Consider the following 25050-nt stretch of genomic DNA (forward strand, 5'->3'; position numbering starts at 1 on the left):
AATTAAAGAATGTGAGAGGTGGGAGGGCCCATGGAAATCATTTAATCAGAGAGGCAGTGCATCACGGTTTAGGGCGCATGCTGTGTACCCCACATGTGTGCTTTTCAAACTTGGATCCTTCACTCACTAGGAATACACCTTGGGCAAACGGCTTAACCTTTGTTGGCCTGAATTTCCTCATCTATAAAATGGGGATGATAGTCAAATCTGCATTATAAGGTTGCTGGATTAAATGTGCAGTATTTAGAACAATGTCTGTCACCCAGGAAGCTCTCAGTAAATGGTCTCAGAGGATGAGGATGAAGATAGTAGGGAGCAGGTGAGTAAACATTATTGTTTTACTTAGAAGAATGTGTTACAGTATTATTAAAAGATGCTCAATTAGGTCAGAAAAAGGCTGCTGTTGGTAGTGATGGTCTTGATGGAAAGAATGGAGTTATCATTATCAGTAATACAGAATGGTTTCTTAGAGAAAGAAAAGAATCAGGTTGAAGAAGCAGAGCTAAGAGGGGTCTGTTAGCCTAGAAAAGCAGAAAAATCTGTTTTCTATTGTAATTCAGCACAAAGTTTACAGAAACACAGTGACAGCACCAACACACATAGAAATGAGGCCCAAATTTGGGTGCTTGTATGCAGTTACTCCAGTTTTTCTGGATCATCATAGACACATATAGAATGTTAGGGCTAAATGGGACCTTGGAGATGGTCCTGTACAACCCCCTCATTTTGCATTTTACATTTTCTATGAGGATAGAGTTTGGTGAAATTTGGCCAGGATTGCAGTACAGTGAAGCCAGGGAAATGTGTGGTGTGTTTAAAGAGGGATTTCAAGTCAGGATGCAGGGAAAGAGGGAGGAAGTTCCTTCAGTTTTAGAGTGGTACCTAGGTAGAAAAGCTAAGTCGAGAAGCTGGCGATTTTTCCCAAATTAAGTAGAAGAGAGAAGGAGGGAAAGAGAGAGAAAACTCTAACTTTATGCTAAACAGTCTTAGAGTGGATTTGTAGTTAACGTTTAAAAGCCCACGATAAGGAAAATTCTTATTCTATTATTTCTAGGAACTTGGTTTCCTAAAATGGAAAGGAAGTTTGGGCGAGAGTTTGGCAGTGCCGATGGTTCCAGCGAATGAAGAATCCATTTGCAGCTGGTGTTGAAAGTGGTAAGCAGTTAATGTTAATCTGTTACTGCTTAGGATAAATATATCTTGGCTTTTGAAAAAAATCACTTTTAACTAAGTTTATGCTTCGTGCTTTCTTTTAAATAACGAAGTGTCTCAATAGGAACTAATGAGTCAGATTAATTTGGCGTGGAGTTCTGAGCAGGGGAGGGGGCAAGAATCCTCTTTCGGAACACTAAGAAGGCTCTGCTCAGTTTGCTGTACAATTCACCAAGCCACGGTGGGGCTGGAGGGAGTGTTCTCTGAGGGGGGAAAGGCTCCCCACTGTGCTTGCTCCCCAGTTACAATAGGACTGGATTGCTGAATGAGGACTAGTGTGTCTGTTTACACGGAGAGAAAGAAGCCAACAGCGTGGAGGCTGAAGCAAAGATAAGATTTTTATGGCTCCGAACCCACTTGTGTATTATTCTTTATGAAAAGCGTTTACCTACCATGTCAGTATTTTAGAAAGAGGCTTTTAGTTTGGCATTTTTTTAATTAAAAAAGAAAAACATTGCCATTATTTCTGACCATATTATTTTCTGCAGTGTTGTAGGATTTGGGGGCTGTTAGAGGCTCTCCATATTGTACCCCTCAACCTAGCCCAATACCACAGTCCACCTCCATCGTTAGGACAACGGCTTTGGGAAAATGGGTAGAGCTGAGGAATAAATGCTTTATTAGTTTAAGTCTTTCTCTCTTCTTTTTGCCTTTGATTCTGTCTCCCCCGGCAGCTCCCACTGTAGCATCATCTTGTTGCATTGAGGGATGGAATCAAGTTAGAGATGAGAAACTGAGGCACAGCACAATCGTATGTGTACCTCCAATCTCTAAGGAGCGTATGACAAAGCAAAATGAAAGGCCAAACTCAAGCTTTTAGTCTGGGTGGACACCTAGCAGAAATGTTGCTTCTGCCCTAGAAATTGGTCGGGCCCCTGCGTGGCCAAGTCCACTACCCTCCGCTTTGCGTTTGTAAAATTGTACCACAAAGGTCACTCCTTTGAAAGAAAGCCTTAGGAAATCACAAGTAGCCAAGAGTGACTCAAGGAAAAGGAATTTGGTAGTGCTTGTGCATAGGAATTTTTTTAAGTTCTATATTGCTCTAAAGCATCAGGTGACGTATGAGCAAGAGACTTTCAGTGATGCGAAAGTGACACCTGTGGTTGGCATTATTCCTGGGCCTTCTAACTCACCTGTGCTCGCCAACTTTATTCATCCGTGTGGAATCCCAAATGGGATGTCCTGGTGAGGAACAGGACATTGCTGGGGTCTGGGGAATGAAAGGTCACAAGGCCCTAGTTTGTTTAGGGTTGGAGTCAGGAGAGGTAACACGAGCCCAACTGTGATCTATGCATCAGAACACAAAAACAAAATCAGAATATGCCCTCACATGTTGGGCAAAGAAATGTTAGACAAATCTTGATATGCTAAAAAAAAAACGCTAAGTGGGGTCTGGTGGAATCATACCGAGGGAGGAATTAGAAAACAGGTCTAGGAAAAGAAACTGGGGGGAGAAGCAGCATAATTAATACTAATTTCCCCCTTCCAGAGTTCGAAATAGTAGATGCTTATGTGAAATTAAGTGAAAATGTAAGGAATCTGAAAATTGTCCAAGCAGAAAATAATTTTTCTTTGGAGAGAAGGCATGTGAGCTAATGAATGTAAACCTGCATTAAAATGGAGAGAAAATTAGGAGCAGAAAGGAGAAGGAGAAGCAAGATAATTGTTTTTAAAAATTCAGCCTAAATCTTACTCTGCCTTGGGTATTTAATATTTCCATCTTAGAGTACGTAGTGTTTTAAACATGTGTTTTTGGAGAAATTAATTTGAAGCTAGAAAAAGCCTTTTGAAAGCTAGAAAGTTTAGAGTTTGGATTTTTTTTTCTTTTACTTGTTTATTTGAAATTTAGGCTATAGAAACTATGTATAAAACAGGTATTATTACGTATTAGAAAACATCTAAAAACAGATAAGGAGAGTTAATGACTTAATTACATTGAAAGAATATTAAAAGTATTGAGTCATAAATAAGACCCACAAGATACGTCAATGGCAGAATAAAATGTGGAACTAAGTATAAGAAACTACGATTTTATTATGGTTCTGCAATAAAATTTAAAACAGAATTATTTTTTAATTGGCAGCATTGATTTAATTTAATTATATTTAAGCCTTGCTGTCTAAAATTAGGACTCAAAAAATTCAAATATCCATCATCCCATTATTGATTTTTCAGAGAGTAGAAGTGATTATAATCATTAACCTGTATCTTTTTCATTTTTATAGGAAAACGCCAGAAGGTTTATCTCCTGAAGAATCTGTGAGATCCTTTTAAAGGTGAAACTTTTCATCTTTAGGTAAGCAAAAGTTTTCTATTGTTTACTCATCTGTTGAAAAGAGAGCATTTCAATTAGACGTACTTAAGCTTTGCTTATCTTAACTCGTATAAAACATTATGAAGATGAGAGAAAGACAGATTTTTAAGTTAAATAAAACAAATTAGTTGGAAAATTTTCATTTAGAAAGATCAATGTGTTGGGGAAAAAAAAAGACCCTTTTTTTGCACTTTCTAATAGACTGACATGATAGTACAATTCTTATCATCCATATTTTCTAAGTATTTAAGACATAACAAAATTAAAATTATATTTAGCAAAATCAGAAACTAAAGATTTTTTTAGACAGCTAAAATATTCCTAAACATAAATGTAAATGTACGTGATAATAAAAAATAGACTATTTTGATAAATTTGAAAGACTGGTCACTGCTTTAAAAGCAGGCCAGTGGATTAAAGTTAATTAAGATTTGGGCAGTAGTAGAGAAGCTTAAATTACGGGACATAATCACATGCTAGGAAAATATTGCTTTGTAGGATCATAATGTAAATATAAACAATTTGTTTAATCAGGCAAGAACCTGTCCTTTGTGTGTGACCTCTTTTCAGTTTTTCTTTGTGTCATACCGGTAATGTAAGAAAAGAATAGACAGACTAACTTTTTTGAGCATATTACAATGTTAGCAACTCATTTTATTTTTGACAGTGTTTCTATTAATGCAGTTTACTTACATGAACAGTATGAACTATATATATGAAAATCAGAGGTTTTAAAGCAGATAAACTAAAAATGCAATTAAAACATCTAAACAAACATTTAGAGATGCTTTTACGTATTTTATAAAGTTAAAAGAATGAAAGAAATAGTTACCGAAATTATACATAGAATCTGATGTAAGATATGCAAATTTGTACAGTCTGGCTTTGTCACCAACACCCCATTTGGGAAAAGAAATAGATTGCAATGTTTGTCCTCTATTAGCATATAGTTTCAAGAGTAAACAAGATTTCTCCTCATTTTAAATACATTAATACAGTTATATATGAATATTTTTAAAAATCATAGTATTAAAGGTTTAGGATTTTAAGAAATATACATAAAACTTCATGGAGTAAAATAGAATCTAAAAATGGGGGAGAAAAATACTAAACTTTTTGGTATGAATTTGAAGAATTCATTTCTAGAATAAATTTGTTTTCTCCTTATAAATATGTTCATATTAATATTAAGTATATAGGTTAAGACTTACTTAAATTACTTAATTAGGATATAGTAAACTTCTAAGTTATCTTTAAAAGGAGAATTATGGTAATCTGAAAAAATGTATAAAATTATTTCTAATGTAATCTTTAAATAAAGTCCTTTATATATTGATTTTTAAATCTTGTATTTTGAAGAATAAAAGGAAAGAAAAAATGACTAACTTCCTAATGGAAAATATAATCTCATAGCACTGAGAAGAGAGCTGTAAGCATGTAATAAATATACGAGGAGATCAATTTCATTTCTGACTTATTTTTGACTCTTTCTTATGAATCATACATTTTAACATCAGGAGAATAATTCATAAAATACGCATTAAATTTTTATGGTCTGGCAGCTATTAAAAAATAGAGGGAAAACAATGCAACTTCTCCCAGCTAAATTCTAACTAAAGTGTTAAGTGAAAATTAGAAAAATACAGAAGCTAAAATAGTATAATAAACTAAAATTCAAAATGTATATGTAATTTTTTATGTCTTGATATATAGCATTTATTTTAATTTTTAATTAAACTACATACTGTAACATGAATGAAAAAATAAATGATGGAGAAGTATTTTCTCGTTATAGTTTACTGGATCCAAAAATTTACTAATAAGCTAAATGTAACATTAAGGGACACGTTTAAAATAGAATGGTGTAGATTTCTGCTGAAGATGTATCTTTCCAACAAGGTTTTGAGGTTTTGTGTGTGTATTAAGATTTCTGAGACTTGTGATTTGAAATTCATGATATATTTTGAGTGCCCTTTCAAATAGCAAATGTTTCTGTGGAAAAATCAGACATTGTGTAGATTTCATCGTATATTTGGGTGTGAGAAAACCAGTAGGTACTTCGGGAGAATTCTAGGTGTTGTTTTCATGCACGCATCAAATACCAAACAATGATTTTGTCTGTCTGTCAGTTACACGTCTGAGCAGGTTACATTTGTGTAAGTACATCTTAGACATTAAACTTCTATAGATGATACAATGATCTCTAAATGTGATTTTCATCTTTACTGAAATGATGGGCAATGTATTTAAAAGAAATGTAGTTTAAACGTTCTTTTTAATTAAAATGACGAAGACCTTGATGTAGTTCTTTCGTGAGTAAAACATGTGATTGTGCATTTTTTTGAAAGAATATTAGTTTATTTTCAGATTATATTAAAATGTTTCTTTACTTGTTTGCTGATATTTTAATGTCAGAAAAGAATAAAGCAGCAGGATATGCTATTTCTGATTATCTATCAATAAAAAAAGGGAAAGCAAAGTATGTTGGCACAATAGGGTTTTCCCTTAAAAAAATTAACTTGAAATTGAAAAGATATATTGCCCGTAACTGATTTTTCTTATTAGGATTTATTTGGAGTTGCGTAAATTTTCTGAGTCAATACATTTGGGGAATTTTGTCTTATAAGGTAGAAAGATTTAGGGACTCTGGGGTCAGTTATAGGAAGTCTTTCTTGCTGATTCTCAGAACTTAGAAAACAGATTTTAAATTAATAATGTTCACTACCAAAGTCTCTGGGCTATCATAATTTAGAAAAATGCCAGAAAATTATAAAGGCGAAGGGGAAGATCAATTGAGGCTCAGTGTACCCCTTACATGATAAACATTTGGCCATGTGAGGAGTACTCTGAAGATAACAAACAGTACTCTGTCAGGCATAATTTTCTAGGCAGTTGAGGTTGTTTGTGGGGTAAAGAAAGGAGCCGAGATAGCATAACTGTAACCACTCGCCAGAATTCCCAAAGTTAGTGTCGAACTGTGAGGGTGAAAGTTGGTGCAACAATTGGGTGTTGGGAGGAGGCGAGGAGCAGGGTTCGCGAGCTCCGGCGCCACGACAGAGTTAACCGCGGCGCAGCCCGGTGCACTCTGGGAGTTGTAGGCCGCGGGCATTGTGGGAGTTGTCGTAAAAGTCGGCTTTCTTGCTGTCATGGCCGCCGCCGAGGCAGGAGTTGGGGATTTCTGCCGTTCCGGACGGCTTGGGGGCTCTTTATACCGTCAAAAGGGCACCAGCAGCCCCCAAGTTGCCGAGGGCCTGTTAATTGTGTGCTTGGGAGGTGGGGGAGCGGTCTGGCGGGTTAATATTGGGGCCTGCTGTCGCTAGATTGGCCAGGGGGCCTCTGGCGGCTCCGGGCTCTTTGAGGGGCTCCAGCCTGCCGGACCCTGGCCGTCTGGCGGTCTGCCTTCGAAATGCCTGGGTGGCCAGCGCCTGAGCCTTCGAGGATGTGCTTTATTTTGTTGTGGTTTGTGTCCTGCACCCCTCCCCCTTTTCTGGCAGCGCTCGACTGTGTCGGACAAGTCGTTGATGTTCACGACCGTATTTTGGGTTCGTTTGGGCCCGCTTTCTTGGGTCTGGTGAGACTATGCAAAAGCTGGGAATTTGGAAGATGTGGACAGCACTAACCTGGGTGGGGTCTGTCTTGTTTGAGGTGTGAGAAATTGCATGGGTTCTGAGCGTCTCCGTGCATGTGTATTTCGCTTTCTCTTGCACGTGGTGAACTTTGCCCTTGTTTGCTAATGCTTAGGGGCTGTGTTAGGCAGTTCCTAGTTGTGAAATGCTTCTCTGTTAACTTGGATGTGTTTTTAAGTCGTTAGAGTCTCTAGAAGACTGTTTTGCGCTTGTCGGTTGTTTGTAGAAAGGTATTGTGTGCAAAAGTGAATTTAAAACATGCTAGCATCACAAGTACTTTGGTTCTAGAGAGTGAGCCCTCTGAGCTGCTCTGGTGCTGTGAAGTTGTTGGGGTACCTTGATGGCGATCAGGTTTGCTTTTAGCTGTGTTACTTTGCTCATGGCTCACAGAGTCCCTTTGCACGTGGAGACACTTTGATCTTACTTGTTACTGGGTCCTTTCTCAACATGAGGCAAAGTGTCAGAATCTCAAGATAACACCAGATTGACAGGCAGGTCAGTACTTGTCTCACCTGCCAGCACAAACCTGCACGTCACCGTTTCTGCCACCATGTACTGCTCCATAAATTCTGCCTTATTTCACAGCCTGGCTGTTGGCTTTGTAATTCAAAGTGTAACTGGGCATGAAAAGCCGTTTCTCAGATAATATTATTTAAAAACTCCCCCCGCCCCCCATAGAACTGATGTCTAGAGCGTTTTTTCACTGGAGTTTGGTGAAGTAGGGGATTTGAAACAAGGTACAATGGTTTTGGAAATCAGCAAACGATTTTTAGTTTGGGGGGCAGGCCACATGACAGAAATGATTTATAGAGAGAGTGAAAAAAATTGTATTCCATTTTTTTCTTGGTATTTTAGAGTGTATAAAACCTGTTTGTCATTGCTTTGGACCGCTTCCCTATATCATTAAAAAGCCCTTTGGTGCTTTGTGATGAAGCGAGTTTTCATAATTCTCTTGTCTGAGTTTGTTTAGTACTCGAGAATATAGTATTGGTAGAGAAAGGACCAAAGCTGGATGGCTGTGTGTGTGCGTGTTTCAACTGAATGTAATTTTCCGGTATAGATTCATAGACTCATAATGTTGGCTTGCTAGTTAGGTCTCAGGAAATTATTTCCTTCCCTCTGACCTGACCCCGATGTGTCTTAGAATATTAACTAACTTGCCAATTGAAAAAAGCTTGGGAAACTTATTTTCAAATGCTCCATGTTGTCCCTGTTTGTTATTGTTTGGTGATATGGTAGAAGACTGCTGAGTTGGTTTTGTATCTGAGGAAAACTGGAATTTGTAGATCTGTGGAACCATTCAGAATCATTCAAAACCAGCCACAACCACAATTTGCTTTGAAAGAAGATGCGTAAATTTTTAATTGCCAAGTTACCTCCCACTTGAGTTAAGCAGAACAGTTCATTAGAGGGTGCTTTGAGACTGGACGGGTACTAACTTTGATAAATTTAGAGAGAAACTTATCTCTGCATTTGCAAAGAACTCTTCTGGACGTCTATGAGTAGACGCTTCTCTCGACGAAAGGGTGAGGTTTTACACCTAGGAATTCTAACATGTAATCCCCGAGGCCTTTACATATTTTGTGCTCTGCTTTCCACCGCCATCACTTCAATTCTGCTGCTGCTGTGAAATATTTTTTTTGTAATACCTAGTCAGTTATAGTTTCAGAAAAAAAATCTGTTAAGATCCACTCCCTTCTGAAGCAGATGATTCCTAAGGTTGTGTATACATATTGGATAGATGTGTCAAAAGCTGTCTTTTTGAAACTTAGGCAGTGCATGGTTTTGATGTAACTCCTTTTAATGAGACATAACGCCAAAGGGTAACTTTCTTGGCCTAGGTGTTATAAATGAAAGCCTTTGGTCTAATGTTCATTCAAAAAAGAAACAAACTTCCTTAAAGTTTTCATTTGAGATTGTAGCCAAAATTTGGAAACACTTGGGGGTTGGGTAGGAGTATCTGTTTGAGGCCTTTACTCCAGTCTTTTCTAACTTTGTTTCCCTGTACACGTTGCTGAAAGTAAGCATTTCGTATGAATGCATTTCTGCATCTGTGAACATTTTTGAGTGGGAAAACTGCAAATACAACACATCACCCATTCAGAATTTGGCCCTGATTTTTCATTCACGTTATTTGAGGAGGAAGAATTATTGATTGTACTTTGTGCACTTGTGTGTGTATTTTGTTTCCTTAAGTTTAATACATTCGTTTTTAGATGTCAGTACTCTTAAACATCCCTCACCTCCATCCCTCACCTCCATCTTCCTGGAGGGTAATAAGGTTTCTGGGAGAAAGAGGGAAGATATTTAAAATTTTTCACTGCCTGTTGATGAATTTTCTGATTCTTCTTACATATACTTCTAGCACAGAATACATTCTCTCTGCTCTGCTGGGCCTTATTTTTTGAAGTCAGTGTATTAATTGTGTGATTTTTATGGGTAAGACACAATAAACCAACAAAGACTTCAAAATACTGTGTATAGATTAAAAGATGCTAATTCATTTCTGTTGGAAAGAAAAAAAAATCGTTTGCATATATTCTGCCCTTAAAGGATTCTCTCCATATCTTAAAGCTTCAAAAGACCTTGAGAGGGGCTGGCTCGATGGCACAGCAGTTAAGTTCACATGTTCCGCTTTGGTGGCACGGGGTTTGCCAGCTCGGATCACAGGTGCGGACATGGCACCGCTTGGCAAGCCATGCTGTGGTAGTCATCCCACATATAAAATAGAGGAAGATGGGCGTGGATGTTAGCTCAGGGCCAGTCTTCCTCAGCTAAAAGAGGAGGATTGGCAGTAGTTAGCTCAGGGCTGATCTTCCTCAAAAAAAAAAAAAAAAAAGACCTTGAGAGATCATTTTGCTTTGTCCTCTGCCTTCCTTATTTTTCTTTTTATTCAGCTTGGTCCCTCCATGTGCCTGCGTGGTTCTAGAACTTAAATGACATTTTTGTTGATTTTGGAATTTCTTTTCCACATTATCTGCTTCAACTTTTAGAGACCATTTTATCTAAAATATTCATAATAAGGACATTATTTTAATAAAGCATTCTTGTTATGTTACATTTTTATAATTTAAATGCTGTGCATATTATATTTCTGTATTCTGGGAAAAGGTGAGTTAATGACGTCCGTAAACCTCAGCACAGAGCGCCACAGTTTAGCCTGTAAAACAATCCAGGATGTGGCTTTAGTTTCCTTTTCTGTTACTAATAGTCTTAGTTAAGGAAGAGACACATGACTTGTCATTTTCAGACAAGTTTTACTTGAAGATAGTGTTACTTGTTGCCTGACACTCTCATGAAATACATATTTGTGAAAGTTTTTAAAGACAATATAAGAAGAAATCCTTGAAATCATGTGAAAGAATAGAAGAAAGCAGTTGTCTGTATGTTTACTAACCTAAGAAATTACTTGTAAACTGGCCTTCATAGTTTGTTTTCTTAACTCTGAAATAAATACGTTTCTGGATTTTAAATTGTTTTTAAAGTTTTTTCAAAGGAATGGGAACCATATTTTCAAGGAAGTTATATTAGAAGAGTGGCCAATTCGTTCCTTTTTATTTTAGTATTAACTGGAGGTATACACTATGTACAGTTTATGAGGGGAAAAAAGGCCCATTGTATTGGAGAATTAAAATGAAGACATCAGTGATTTTAAACTTTTGTACCATTTGTTATTTTTTTTATTATAGAATTTGGTTTTATCATATACTGGGGTTAAGTTTAAGATATTTGTGAAATAGCTTGTTCCTTGATAAAATCTTACATAATTTTTTTGAGATACATAGATTTAAGTAATTTTTTCTTCCTAACAAAAGATTTTAAAAAAGAAACTAATAGTAAAGTAAATGAAACTGACTTCTATTATAGTCTACCTGAGGAGGAAAACTTGGAAAAAACAATTCTCATAAATGCAAAAGGTTGGAGATATGCAATCTAAAGAGTTTTTATAAATCAGTAGGAGAGGATTGAAGGGCTAAGCCATATTTGACAATTCACAGAAGAAAAAAATATAAATGTCAGTGAATAATGTGGCAGATTGTGGTTTTCAAAGCTGGCCACAGCAGGGTCTCCCAGCTCACATGCGCTTCTGCAGTGCGGTGTCATTCTGTCATCAAAAGGTGGCAACTCTCCACTTCCTTGAGTCTGTGTGGGTTCTTTGACTGCTCAGACCGAGAAAACATGGTTGAAGTGATGCTGTGCCAGTCGCAGGTGTTGCTCTTACCTTGCCTGACAACTCCTGCTTCCTGCCTCTTGGAAGCCGGCCACTGTTGTAAAACACACAATGCCCCGGAAATCACTATGTTATAAGAAGCCCTCCGAGAGGCCCTGGAGGATGAGACATGACGTGTAGCAGCCAAGGAGCACCAAGAAACCAGACCTGTAAGTGAAGAAGCCGTTTTGGAAATGGGTCCTCAGCCCCAGCTGCCCTGACTGTTGCTATGAAAATCAGAGGAACTGCTCAGTGGAGCCCTTCCCGATTTCTGACTCATAAAATCATGAGCAAAATAAAATGGTTTGTTTTAAGCTTCAGAGATTTTGGGTGCTTTGTTATGTATCAATAGATAACTGGAAAAAAATACTGAGAAAACATTTAATTTATAATAGATGGTAGTATAGGAGAAGATATTTGCATGTCGAAATCTGACAAGGACTCGTATCTACAATACAACAAAGAATGCCCACATCATCCACAAAAACAAGAGCCCAGTAGAAAAAGGCAGGAAGGTTCCGAACAGGCTAACAACAGAAAGAGATGCTCAAACTCGTTAGTAATCAGAGAGGTTCCGATTAAAGGCACAGTGAAATCTCTCTTTATACCCAGTAGTCTGACAACAGTTAGAAAGATGGATAATGTCAAGTGTTGACGGGGGTGTGGGGCTAGTGCGCTCAGACACTGGTGCTGAGAGGGTGAAGTGGTGGAACCGTTCTGGAGAGCAGTCCGGCAGGATTTACTTAAATGAATAGAGACAATAAATTGTTTCTACGTCCTCTCAAAGTCTTACACAGGTCTCTAAAGGAACAAATATGAGGATGTTGATCATTGCTTTTGGTGGCAGAAGCTCAGAGCCAACCTGGGGTTCTTAATCACCAGGGGGACAGGTAAAGTATGGTGGAGGCACACATATAATGCTATGCATTAGATAGAAGCAAAGGACTCCGTATATCCCCCACATATATCTTAAAAATACAGTGTTAAGCAAAAGTAAGAAACAATGGAATCTGTTTAACAATACCATTTGTGTAAATTTAAAACACATGGACACAAAAATGTCTTGCAAGAAAATATTCAAAAACATGTCAGACACGTTGGCATGGTTTCCTAAGGACAAGAAAAAATTTGCCCACAGAGGGAGAAGGAGAGAATAGGAGTGGGGAATGAGGTAAAAGAAACTAATTTGAAAGGCTAATGATGATGGTGTGATCAAACTTTCTGTGCGTGAGGTCCAACAATACTCCCTCCCCCTAAGAAGGGAAAATTAGAATTCTCCAATAATCGAAGAAAGCAAATTGAAAGGATAGAACTATTTTTTTAGATCAGCACACTTGGAAAAAAATATTGGAATGAAATCAGTACTTACAAGTGTGGTCAAACAGGCATTCTCATGTTTGTTGGATATGTAAATTGCTGTGACCTTCATAAAGGACAGTATTTACCAAGAGCCTTTAAAATGCTCATGTCATAGCAACAAACATTTGTAAGTTGAAATTAAGAATACAAAACCATTTAAATAGCACCACTAAACATGAAATACTTAGGGATATATTTTTAAAAGTATGCACGGGACCTGTACACCAAAACTACAAAATACTGCTGAGAGAAACTAAAGAATGCCTAAATAATGAGAGAGACACCAGATTCATGCATTGGAAGGCTCAATATTAAGATTTCACCTCTTCTCAAATGGATCTATGAATCCAAAGAAATCCCAATCAAAATACCAGCAGGCTTTTTGTTAAAAATAGAATTCAACAGGCTAAAATTTATATAGAAATACAAAGCCTCTAGAAATCTTTGTGATCTTCAGTAATGCAAAGATTTCTTAGATAAGACACAAAAAGTAGGGGGGCCAGCCTCGTGGTGCGGCAGTCAAGTTCACACATTCCTGCTTCAGCGGCCTGGAGTTCACTGGTTGGGATCCTGGGTGTGGACCTAAGCGCCACTTATCAAGCCATGGTGTGGCAGGCATCCCACATATAAAATAGAGGAAGATGGGTACAGGTGTTAGCTCAGGGCCAGTCTCAGCAAAAAGAGGAGGATTGGTGGCAGATGTTAGCTCAGGGCTAATCTTCCTCAAAAAAAAAAAAAAAAAAACAACAACCCTAGGAAACATAAAAGAAAAAACTCCAATACATTGGGTTTCATCAAAATTAAAGACTTCCTCCTCCAAATACGTTACTAAGAAAATGAAAAGGCCAGCCATTGACTGGGGAAAAAATATTTTTTCATCTGATGAAGGATTCCTCTTCAGGATGTATAAAGAACTTTAAGAACTCACCAGTAAGAAGACAGATAACCTAATTAGAAGAATGAGCAAAAGCTTTCTATATAAATGAGCCAAAGATGGCCTCTGTGTATTGGCTCCAGGTTTGTTTATTTCTTCCCTGCAGGCTGGGACCTTCTAGCTCAAAAGGCCACCAGTGCCAAACTCAAATTTTTACACATCCCGTTATTTTAAAAGTAGCCCAAACAAGGGGATTTTTAGCCATTTAGAATCTGCCTGCTTTGCATACCCGGAGAAACCTACCCGTCAACTACTGGCAATGGATAAAATAAGTCCTAGGCCATAAAGGCCCCACGCCTTTACTGCTGCTCTTCAGAGCTCTCCGACACACGGAGACTTCATGCAGCCCTGAAGACACATACAACCCTGTCCAAGTGTCGCCCAGTAAAGCTGGTGTGTTACTGCTTCTTGTGTTCATATCTCTTTCCTTGATCAACTTCTCAATCCGTCAAATCCTCTACAAGACTTTAACAGACACACAAAACAGACTTCGCAAAATAAGAAACAACTGCCCACTAAGCACATGAAAAGATGCTCTTTATCTTTACTCATCAGGGAAATGCTAATTAGAGCCACACTGAAATACCACTACATACCCGCTAAATAAAAAAGGCTGATGTGCTGGGGGGATTTGGGGAGGAAAAAACAGGAAAAAAAAAAAAGGCTGACACTACCAAGTGGTGGCAAAGATATGGAGCAAAATGACACAGCCCCTTTTGGAAAACAGTTTATCGATTTCTTATAAAATTAAACACCATGTCATCCGTAACTCCCCTCCTCAGTATCATTTACTCAAGGGAAATAAAAGCATCTGAGACGTATGTGAGTGTTCCTGGCTGCTTTATTCATAATAGTAAAAAATTGGAAATAATGCAAATGTTCATCAACCAAAGAATGGATAACCAAATGGAATACTACTCAGCAATACAAAGGGACAGGCCAGCAATACACACACCATGGATTCATCTCTGAGGCGTATGCTAAGGGAGAAGCCAGACACAAAATGCTACGTATGGTATGATTCCATATATATGCATTTCTAGAAAAGGCAAACCTAAAGTGATAGCCAGCAGAATCAGTGGTTATGATGGGTGACGGGTCAGGGAGGGGATTGACTATGAAGAAGCACAAGGAAACTCTTGAAGACCATGGAAGTGTTGTGTATCTTGATTGTGGTGGTTATGCAACTGTAGATATTTATCAAAAGTCATTACACACTAAAAACTTGTGAAGTGTATTTTAATTATCCCTCAATAAAGTGGACTGAGGAAAAAAAGCAGTCATCTTTTAACTCAGTAATTGCATTTCTAAGAATTTAATGTAAAGAAATAATCAGAGATGTGTATAAAACAGACTAGAGTGTTCATTTCAGCTCTGTTTATAACAGTGAAATACCTGAAGCAACCTAAATGCCCAGGAATAGAATACAGTTTAGATCTATCTATGATATATTCATATATGGAATCAGTCAAGCCACTAAAATATATAGAAAATATGACTTGGAAAAATATGATTTGCTATTTTAAGTGAAAGTGAAAAGGCAAATTGCAATATAGTATGCACTCTCGCTTTTGCTTTTGTTTTAATTTTGAGCCTGGCAGTTAGTAGAATAAAAAATTGTTGACTGTGTGATTCATAAATGAGGGCGAGTGGGATTTTTGTGATATTATGCAAGTGAGATGTGAAAATCTGCTTCCTCCGTTTGTATTTTTTTCTTCTGTTGGAAATGGAAGAGATTAAAAATTTAGACCAATGTTCTTTAGCAGCAAGATAGACCAAGTTCACCATTTGTTTTCTTTGCTATAAAACAGGGATTATACGCACTCTGAAGGATGTTAACTAACATTTGCAAATCTCCAAGCTGATGCCCTTAGCTTTGACTTGTTAAAAAAAAAATCTCCCTAAATTAGATCAAGAGGGCACTTATCCGTTTGTATCTCAAATCAGAAGATAGTTGAAATGAGATTTTAACAAGGGCAAAGCTGTAATTAAACATGGATCTGCGGTCCATTTTCTGGGGTATGGAAAGGGTCAGAATATGTCATCACATCTATAATCTGCAAGTTAAAAATTTCCCATCTACTGGTTGAGCAGCCCCAGAGCAGGAGTTCAGGACCATTAGGACTACTGAAAATTTCCACCTTGAGGCAGGGAAGGTCTCACACAGGTCATCTGAATAGTATTTGAACCTACAATCAGTAGGAAATAAAGAACCTGTGAAATTCTTTGATTAGTCTCTACCTTGGTGTCTTGAAATTTTCATTTCATGATTAAAGGAGAGAATGGATTAACTCACAGATCTTCAACTTTGCCAGACCCAGAATCATCTTGATGGCCCTAAAAACAACAACGAAACAGCAAGGAAGTATCTGAACAGGAAAAAGAACTATTAAAATAATTGGATATATTTTTCAGCATCAGTTAACTTTTTGAAAGCAAAGTAGGAAAATATTGTTCATTGTAGCATTCAAACATTTTGAACCATGTTTTTTCAATATAGTTGGAAACCTGTACTCAAAAATTATAATTTTGTCCACACATTGTTTTTTGTTGTTTTCTCTATATATCTGAAATTAATTGGATTTCTATAAACAGGGTCTTTTATGTTAAACCCAGTTTATTGAACATTTTGTACAGTAAGAAATCATCTCGGTTTTGGAAAGCAAGTATTTTTAACGTTCCCATTTAAATAATTAAAATATCTCATTCACGAAATGATGAGGGAGCAGCTTATTTATGAGGAACTTGCGAAAATATTAAAATTAGGCCTTTAGATCTCTCTACAAATCCAGATCAAAAAGAGACCCATGTTAAGAAACTCACAGAAAGAATGTTCATTCGTATCCTCATTAAACACACACACATACACATATAATAAGCTGCGGAATATAGTTATAAATAAGAAAATTCTGAAGGAGAAATGTCTGAGAGACAGCGTATGGGTTGGGAATAGAAAACTAGGACTACTCATGCCCTGTGTAAAGGTCGTTTCTCCCTAACTAAAACTAGAGTTTCACAGTTTTGTTCCCAAGTGATTGGTGTCAAAGAGCTTTGTCATTTGCACCCGTGTTTTTTCTTTCCCTCTTAATTTCAAATAATACGAGTGTGCTGCAACCATGGGCACTTTTTTCTGTTTAACTTTAAATCAAGACCACTTGCTTCGTGCTCCAAGAAGGAAGCTGTTTCACCTTTAGGATATTCACATATTCTTTATCTTTTCCTTTTCGCCCCTGCGGAATTCAGAAAGTGGAATGTTGTTTCCTAAGTAGACTTGCTTTGTACGAGTTTCCGATGATTTCTTTCTTTGTGGCGAATCTAGTTACTGAGTTTACATCTGTTTTCAGCAACTCCCTTCCAGTAGTTCTTTGTATTGTTAGCTAGCTATCCATTTTTTGCAGCTGACGAAATCAAAGTACACATTTTTTTCACGTACTCCTACTTTCTTGCTTGCTTTTCCTGTTCATGAAAATGTTCTCAACTTGATGAATCTTCCATGTAGTATGCTTGAAACTTTGCAGGAGAGAAAAGGGATGTGCTGTGTGATTTCCAGGAATGCTCGATTTGGAGATGCTTCAAATTAAAGCACATTAGCCATATCAACAATTGCAAACAGACCATTCAAAAAGGAGACATTAATAAGGCAATTAAAAATTTCGGAATATTTGATGTTATAAAGGAACTATTTTTTTTTAGGTGGGATAATGGTATTTGTTTTTAAAACAGCCATTATAATTTTAGATATACATGCTGAAATATTTATAGATGAAATCATGTTTTTTGGGGTTTGCTTCAAAACAATTCAGGAGGGGGGAGGTGGATAATGGTATAGATTAACCAAGAGTGGATGTGAATTTATAGTTATGGAAGTTCATTATATGTGAGAGTTCATTATATTATTCTGTCTACCTTTCAGTGTGTTTGAAATTATCCATAATGAAAAGGTAAATCCCTTTTGTAAAGGGTTAATAACTTTATACTAATAACCTTTTGCAAATCACTAGGATAAAGAGAAACATGCCAACAAGCAAAAGACATAAACAGGCAGTATGTGAAAGAAAATATGCAAATGGGAGAAGAAGTAGATGAAGAAAACTTCAGCCTCGAAAAATGCAAATTAAAACAATGTGTGATACTGTGATTTATAATGAGAAACATACATCTGGCCTTCATCCACTGTTCATGGCTCACAGCTCCCCAAACCTTTGGCGTTTCCTAAGTGAAAAGAGCAATGGGAGCATCATTTGTTATAATATTTGCTCTTTTGTAATTAGCCATAAAGGTAAAAGGATTGTCCTGTCGTTCATAACAAGCCCCTTTCAATCACACCTGAGTTTGTTAAGGAGGTGACTTTTGGAAAGTTCCTAAGGATGGGGCTGGTTGCCAGGGGAACCAACCATGATTAGAAGGTTTGAACTTTCAGTCTCACCCCTCCCTCAACTTTGCAGAGGGGAGAGGGGTTGAAGGTTGGATCAACTACCAGTGGCCAATGATTTAATCAAATCATGCCTGTGTAATGAACCCTCCAATTGTATGGGGGTCCCAGGGTCTTCCACATTGCTGGTGGATGTGCTGGGAGGGTGGTGCTCCTAGAGAGGCCGTGGAGGCTCCATGTCCCTCCCTACATACTTTGCTGTATGTATCTCTTCCATGTGGCTGTTCCTGAACTATAACCCTTCATAATAAACTGGTAATCTAGTAAGTAAACTGTTTTCCTGAGTTCTGTGAGCCACTCTAACAAATTAATAGAATCGGAGGAGGAAGTCGTGGGAACCTCCAATTTATAGCCAGTAGGTCAGAAGCACAGGTGACACCCTGGACTTGCAATTGGTATGTGAAGTGGTGGCAATCTCATGGGACTAAGCCTGTGGCGTCTGATGCTATCTCCAGGTAGAGAGAATTGAGTTAATTTAATTGCTTGGCGGTGTCGGAAATGAGATATTTCTTTTCACCTGTAGAATTGGCAAAGAGAAAAGTTCAATGATAATAGCCACTATTGACAAAGATAAGGTGAAGCAAATAATCCATCCTGCACCAGTGGGGTGTAAATCCAGTAGGTCCCTCATGGTTCTGATCTGTCATCTCTATCTTCTCTGACAGGTAGGCATTCGTTTTACGTGTGAACTAACTAAATACCAGAATTGCCCAAGGTCACACAAGTGAGGGCTTGTTCTTTTCTGTACACTACTGAAAAAGAAGATTCTGTTGATGAAATATTTTGCAATATAGATGATAATGAGTTGGCTAGAGTTATTTTCTGACCTGGGTGATCCCAGATGATTGAGAAACAGAGCAGACCTAAGTTCAGCTCATGGCCTGGAGCAGAGCCCAGCTGATGCCAGCCAATACTGGCCCAACGCTTGTTGAGCCATGCATGTGGGAGTGAGAAATAAATGTGGTCAACTGTATACCAAGAAGGTTTTGTGGTTGTGTGCAGCCAGCAGCCACCTGAGGCCTCGCTTCCCTCTCTTTCTTCTCTTTCCTCGCTCACTCTCTTCCTCTATTTCCCTGGCCCTCCGCTCCTGCTACTCCTTCCTCCCTGAGCTTTAGCCTAACTGTCCTTAGGCCTGCTCTTCCCTCAGTTGCCCCAATGTCTGCGTGCTAGGAAAGGGAGGCTATTTATTTCTCCATCCTCTACCTTGTTTCAAAGAAGATTTTGAGGTTGCTTATTTAAATTCTCATAATGCAAAATAAAGAAAAATAGAAGGGGGCTAGCGACCGGAAAATATGTTTAGATCCCCTCTATAGATAATCCGAACCTAGTTCACAAACGCGAACGGTATCTATTTCACGGAGGCGTAACCAGTATTCTGTCTTCTCAGCATCCCCTGTAAACTGGGTATCCTGAGGTACTATTCCTAAGACCCAATCGCTCTTGATTAAGAGGTGACAATGAAGCTGGGAGACCTGCTAGCTGAGCCTGAATGACAGGACAAAGAGTAACCACCTGATCGTTTGCTATTAACAGCTTGCTTTTCCCCCTGCAGATAGTAAACAAACTGATTTGGGCTAGGTGAGACAGTCAAGGGTGGCTTCTTTCCATTGTCATACAATTTCAATTCTTGGTTCCGTAAAGGAAAAATCCATGAGTTATAACTTAGGAGAAAAGTAGAATCAACAGATAAGCGATATAGTTTTTAAATTGTGACATTTTGTTTTGCAGCTGGAAGTTATTGCTCCCTGTCACTAACTTTTACCCTTTTCCTCCTCCAATCATAATCCATTGATTTGTTTAATGCATATTTATTGAGAGCCTAATGCTATTTATCAGGGGTACCTTGGTGAATAAGACAATCAGACCTTTACGGTGCTTAAAGCGTGGTTGGTGTAGGATGGACTTTGGTGCTTTTGAAGAATATAGAGAAGGCCTTGAGTGTAGTGGGCAAGACAGGAGGGCAGGGGCCAGAGCCGGGTATGCTCCCTTAGGATACACACACACAGAGTACTAGTTTTCTATTGTTGCTATAACAAATTACCACAAATTAGTGGCTTAAAGCAACATACACTTAAGATCTGACAGTTCTACAGGTTAGAATTGCAACATGGGACTCCCTGGACCAAAATCAAAGTGTTCCTGGCAGAGGTTCTGGGGAAGAATTTGTTTCCTTGCCTTTTTCAACTTCTAGACGCTGCCCCCCAGGCTTGTGGACCCCTCCTCCATCTTCAAAGCCAGCAACATTGCATCTCCTGGCCATTCTTCCTCAGTCACAGCTCTCTTTCTGACAAGAGCTGGGAAAGATTCTCCAATGTTAAGGACCCCCGTGATTAGATTAGGCACAGCCGGAGAATCTTCCCATCTCGAGGTCCTTAACTTAATCCGATCATCACAATATGTTGTCATGTATGATAACATTCACAGGTTCCGGCGGTTAGGATGTGGCTATCTTGGTGGTGGGGGGCAGTCATTACTCTGCCTAGCACACACACACATGTATAAAGATAGATATATAATAAATTTTAAAATTTATATAGGAGTTTTTCTCAAACATTTGAAATAAAGGAACATAAGCAATAAGACTATACCCCCAAACAGAGGCATAATCGCTTAAAAAGAATAAAGTTTTTTTTGTAGATTATTCATACGTCTCTGATGAGGTATTGCCATTGATATTGAAGAAGAAAGAAATGGAGAAACACAGCTACAGGAGCAAGTTCAGTCAGCTCCGCGTCTAGGGCCTAGGTCCTTGCATGCGTTTCCTTAGGGTTGCTGTAACAGGTTGATAAAAACTGGGTGGCTTTAAAGAACAGAAATTTATTCTCTCACAGTTATGGAGGCTACAAGGCCAAAATCAAGGTGTTGGCAGAAGCACGTTGGCAGGGCCATGCTCCCTCTAAAGGCTCTAGGGGAGAACCTTCCTCGCCTCCTCCTAGCTTCTGGTGGTTGTCTTGTCGGCAATCCTTAGCATTCTTTGGCTTGTGGCAACATGACTACATTCTCCCCCTCACATGGCCTTCTTTCCTCTATCTCTCTGTGTGACTCCAAATCTCCCTCTCCTTGTTAGGACACAGTCATTGGCTTTAAGGCCCACCCTTATCTAGTGTGACCTCGTCTTGATCACATCTGCAAAGGCCCTATTTCCAAATAAGGCCACATTCACAGGTGCTGGGGGTTAGGACTTCAATATATCTTTTGAGGGGACGCAGTTCAACCGCAACAGTCAGGCTTCCCAGGAAACAGACTCTGGAATTGAGATTTGCTTGCAGGGGACTTATTTATGGGGTGCTCTGGGGAACTCAGTAAGGGAGTGAGGGAAGCAGGATTAAGCTGGGGCAGAAGTTGAGTTACGATACAGTAGAAATGGAAGCCTCAACCAATCCCACAGGGAGCTCTGAAGCTGGGATGGCCTTTCAGAGATGTCCAAAATTGAGATAAGTGGCCAGGCTTTTGTATTCCTGTATTAACCAGGCATTGGATGCAGGCTGCCCATGGGGAGGGGGCAAAGCAGCTCCCTTTGGCCAAGGACAATTTCCATAGAGGGGTACGGCCATGAGCCCTCAGCAACTAGCACTCTCCTTAAGTGAATGTCCTGGTCCTGGTGGGGGCACCTGGGTTGCATATCCCAGCATCCACTATATTACGGTTCTTAATAGATCTCAAAAATAAGCAAACTAAACAATATATTATTTTATATAAATTTGTGATGAAGTATTTATATGTGTGTGCATATATTAGTATATATATATATAGAGAGAGAGAGACTTTGAATATTTATATCTAAAAGTAGTAGAGTGACACAACATTTAGCACTGCCCTCACTTCCGGAGGACAGGATAGGGTAGACTCTTGGTTTTTTGGTTCTTGAGTTGGGTCGTGAGTTCATAGTTTTTCATTAGATTATGATTTGTAACTAACATGAATTTCTTGCAATCTTTTGTATGTGTCAAATGTATTTACAAATATAATAAAGGGAAGACAGAAAAGAACTAAGCAAAGGTCATAGAAATTGAAGTAGCTAGAAATTCTGGGGAAAAAATATAAGTAAAGATATAAAATCCTGAGTCCATTGCTAAAGGAAGCTTTCAGGTGAAGAAAAGCTTCCCCTGAAATTCCCGCATGTTATTCACCTTAATTTACTTGCATAACCATCCTAAAGTTTTGTCATTTTAGCTGGAAGTGTGATTTCTCTTTTGCTCAGTTTTGAACTGATTTGTTCACCGTGGCACTAATTTTTTTTTTTAAGGGAAACAGTATTTTGGGTAAGGTTGTTGGAATGGTTAATAGATCTGCTGGTACAATAAAAAACTCCAGTTAACGTGCAATATTGACAAGTCACATAGATGTCACTATGGTATTTTTAATGGTATATTGAGTGGAGAAAGAAAGTTATTGGATTATGTTTGTATGATTACAGTTTTTACTTTAAAAAAAAGTGTGTGTATGTCGTATATATCGTATAGCTTTATACGTAGAAAAAGAAATGGAAGAATGCACTGCAAATTGCCAGCTGTGATTACTGGGAACAGATGCTTTTTCATTTTACATACTTCTTCTGAAACTAAAAAATAAAATATTAAAACTATATTTTTAACACTTGTTTCAAAACGACTGGTTTTAGTTTTATATGTTCACAGAATTTTCCATGATATGTGAGCTTAAGTTCTTTTATAAAGTAGGTGACAGAGTAGAAAGGGCCCTGGGTTTTTAGTGCAGACCCCTTGGTTCTAGAATCAGGCCTACAGCACCACAGTGATTCTTAGACGTTCGTTCATCTTGCAGAGTTCATCTTGCAGAGTTGGTTTCCCCCTCGGGAAAATAGGGGTGCTATTGTGATGTTTGAATGGGATAATGTATGTGAAGTCGCTTTGAAAATGAGAATGCAATATCCAAGCATAATAAATGTTATTGTTCATGTCTCATGGCAATATTGCTTATTAAAGAAATGAAATATTAACTTTTTGGAAAACTGTCAGTTTTTAACGCCAAAGATTTCAGTTTCTTTTAAATTGGTTTGTTCATCATGCCACTACTTATTTATTTTTTTTACCCAGAATTAAGCACCTTCTCAACTGAACTTGAAGGAGAGATTAAGTGCAATGTTTTGAGCTACGTTCAAAAGAAGATGAGACAGAAGAAGACAGAACTGTTAAAAATATGTAAGTTTTATTATACAGCCAAATGAAGGATTCAGTGCTGTTGTAATGGTATTCTTAAAAATCTCCAGCTTTATGAAATCCCTTAATTATGGAATTTTCTTTCATTATATTGAACTACTTGCTGATTTCCTCATGAATATCTGATCTGAAACTTAATTTACAAAAATACTGAAAATGAATTTAAAATTAAATGGGAACATTTGTATACTAATATGACACAATATTGTTGATTCACATTTTTTCCATATTAAAGACTATTCTGAAATTTAAGTCTTTTAAATAAATGAGACTGAAATCCAATGTGGTTGTGTCTGAATATGTTATTTGTGAAATAATCAAATATTTCTAGATACTCTTCTACTCTCCTCCCTTAACCTTTTTTTTTTAAAGATTTTATTTTTTTCCTTTTTCTCCCCAAAGCCCCCCAGTACATAGTTGTATATTCTTCGTTGTGGGTCTTTCTAGTTGTGGCATGTGGGACGCCGCCTCAGTGTGGTTTGATGAGCAGTGCCATGTCTGCACCCAGGATTCGAACCAACGAAACACTGGTCCGCCTGCAGCGGAGCGCGCGAACCTAACCACTTGGCCATGGGGCCAGCCCCACCTTAACTATTTTTTTTTTTTATAAGGAATGTATTTTTTTATTTTTATTTTTTTATTAATGTTATGATAGATTACAACCTTGTGAGATTTCAGTTGTACATTATTGTTAGTCATGTTGTGGGTACACCTCTTCCCCCTTTGTGCCCTCCCCCCACCCCCCCTTTTCCCTGGTAACCACCGATCAGATCTCCTTATCAATATACTAACTTCCACCTATGAGTGGAGTCATATAGAGTTCGTCTTTCTCTGACTGGCTTATTTAGCTTAACATAATAGCCTCAAGGTCCATCCACGTTGCTGTGAATGGGCCAATTTTGTCTTTTTTTATGGCTGAGTAGTATTCCATTGTGTATATATACCACATCTTCTTTATCCAATCATCAGTTTTTGGGCATGTAGGTTGGTTCCACGTCTTGGCTATTGTAAATAATGCTGCGATGAACATAGGGGTGCAACGGACTCTTGAGATTTCTGATATCAGGTTCTTAGGATAGATACCCAGTAATGGGATGGCTGGGTCATAGGGTATTTCTATTTTTAACTTTTTGAGAAATCTGCATACTGTTTTCCATAGTGGCTGTACCAGTTTGCATTCCCACCAACAGTGTATGAGGGTTCCTTTTTCTCCACAACCTCTCCAACATTTGTTGCTTTTGGTTTTGGATGTTTTTGCCAACCTAACGGGTGTAAGGTGATATCTTAGTGTAGTTTTGATTTGCATTTCCCTCATGATTAGCGATGATGAACATCTTTTCATGTGTCTATTGGCCATATTCATATCTTCTTTTGAGAAATGTCTGTTCATGTCCTCTGCCCATTTTTTGATCAGGTTGTTTATTTTTTTGTTGTTAAGCAGCGTGAGTTCTTTATATATTATGGAGATTAACCCTTTGTCGGATAAGTGGCTTGTAAATATTTTTTCCCAATTAGTGAGCTGTTTTTTTGTTTCAATCCTGTTTTCCCTTGCCTTGAAGAAGCTCTTTAGTCTGATGAAGACCCATTTGTTTATTCTTTCTATTGTTTCCCTCAACTGAGGAGTTATAGTGTCCAAAAAGATTCTTTTGAAACTGATGTCAAAGAGTGTACTGCCTATATTCTCTTCCAGAAGACTTATTGTTTCAGGCCTAATCTTTAGGTCTTTGATCCATTTTGAATTTATTTTGGTGTGTGGTGAAAAAGAATGGTCAATTTTCAATCTTTT

General features: G+C 38.0%; 1 long non-coding RNA gene across 3 annotated transcripts in view; it reads left to right on the forward strand.

The window, feature by feature from the left end:
- Positions 1–23541, forward strand: part of LOC106843964 (uncharacterized) — a 106567-nt gene extending 83026 nt beyond the window's left edge. For all 3 annotated transcript variants that reach the window (XR_011495049.1, XR_011495048.1, XR_001401326.3), the window contains exons 3-5: positions 1055–1155; positions 3438–3508; positions 23142–23541. This is a non-coding gene — a long non-coding RNA (uncharacterized lncRNA). The remainder of the gene's footprint in view (positions 1–1054; positions 1156–3437; positions 3509–23141) is intronic.
- Positions 23542–25050: the final 1509 nt, after the last annotated feature.

This window comes from Equus asinus, chromosome 17 (genome assembly GCF_041296235.1).
Source record: "Equus asinus isolate D_3611 breed Donkey chromosome 17, EquAss-T2T_v2, whole genome shotgun sequence".
In the NCBI taxonomy this organism is placed as follows: Eukaryota; Metazoa; Chordata; class Mammalia; order Perissodactyla; family Equidae; genus Equus; species Equus asinus.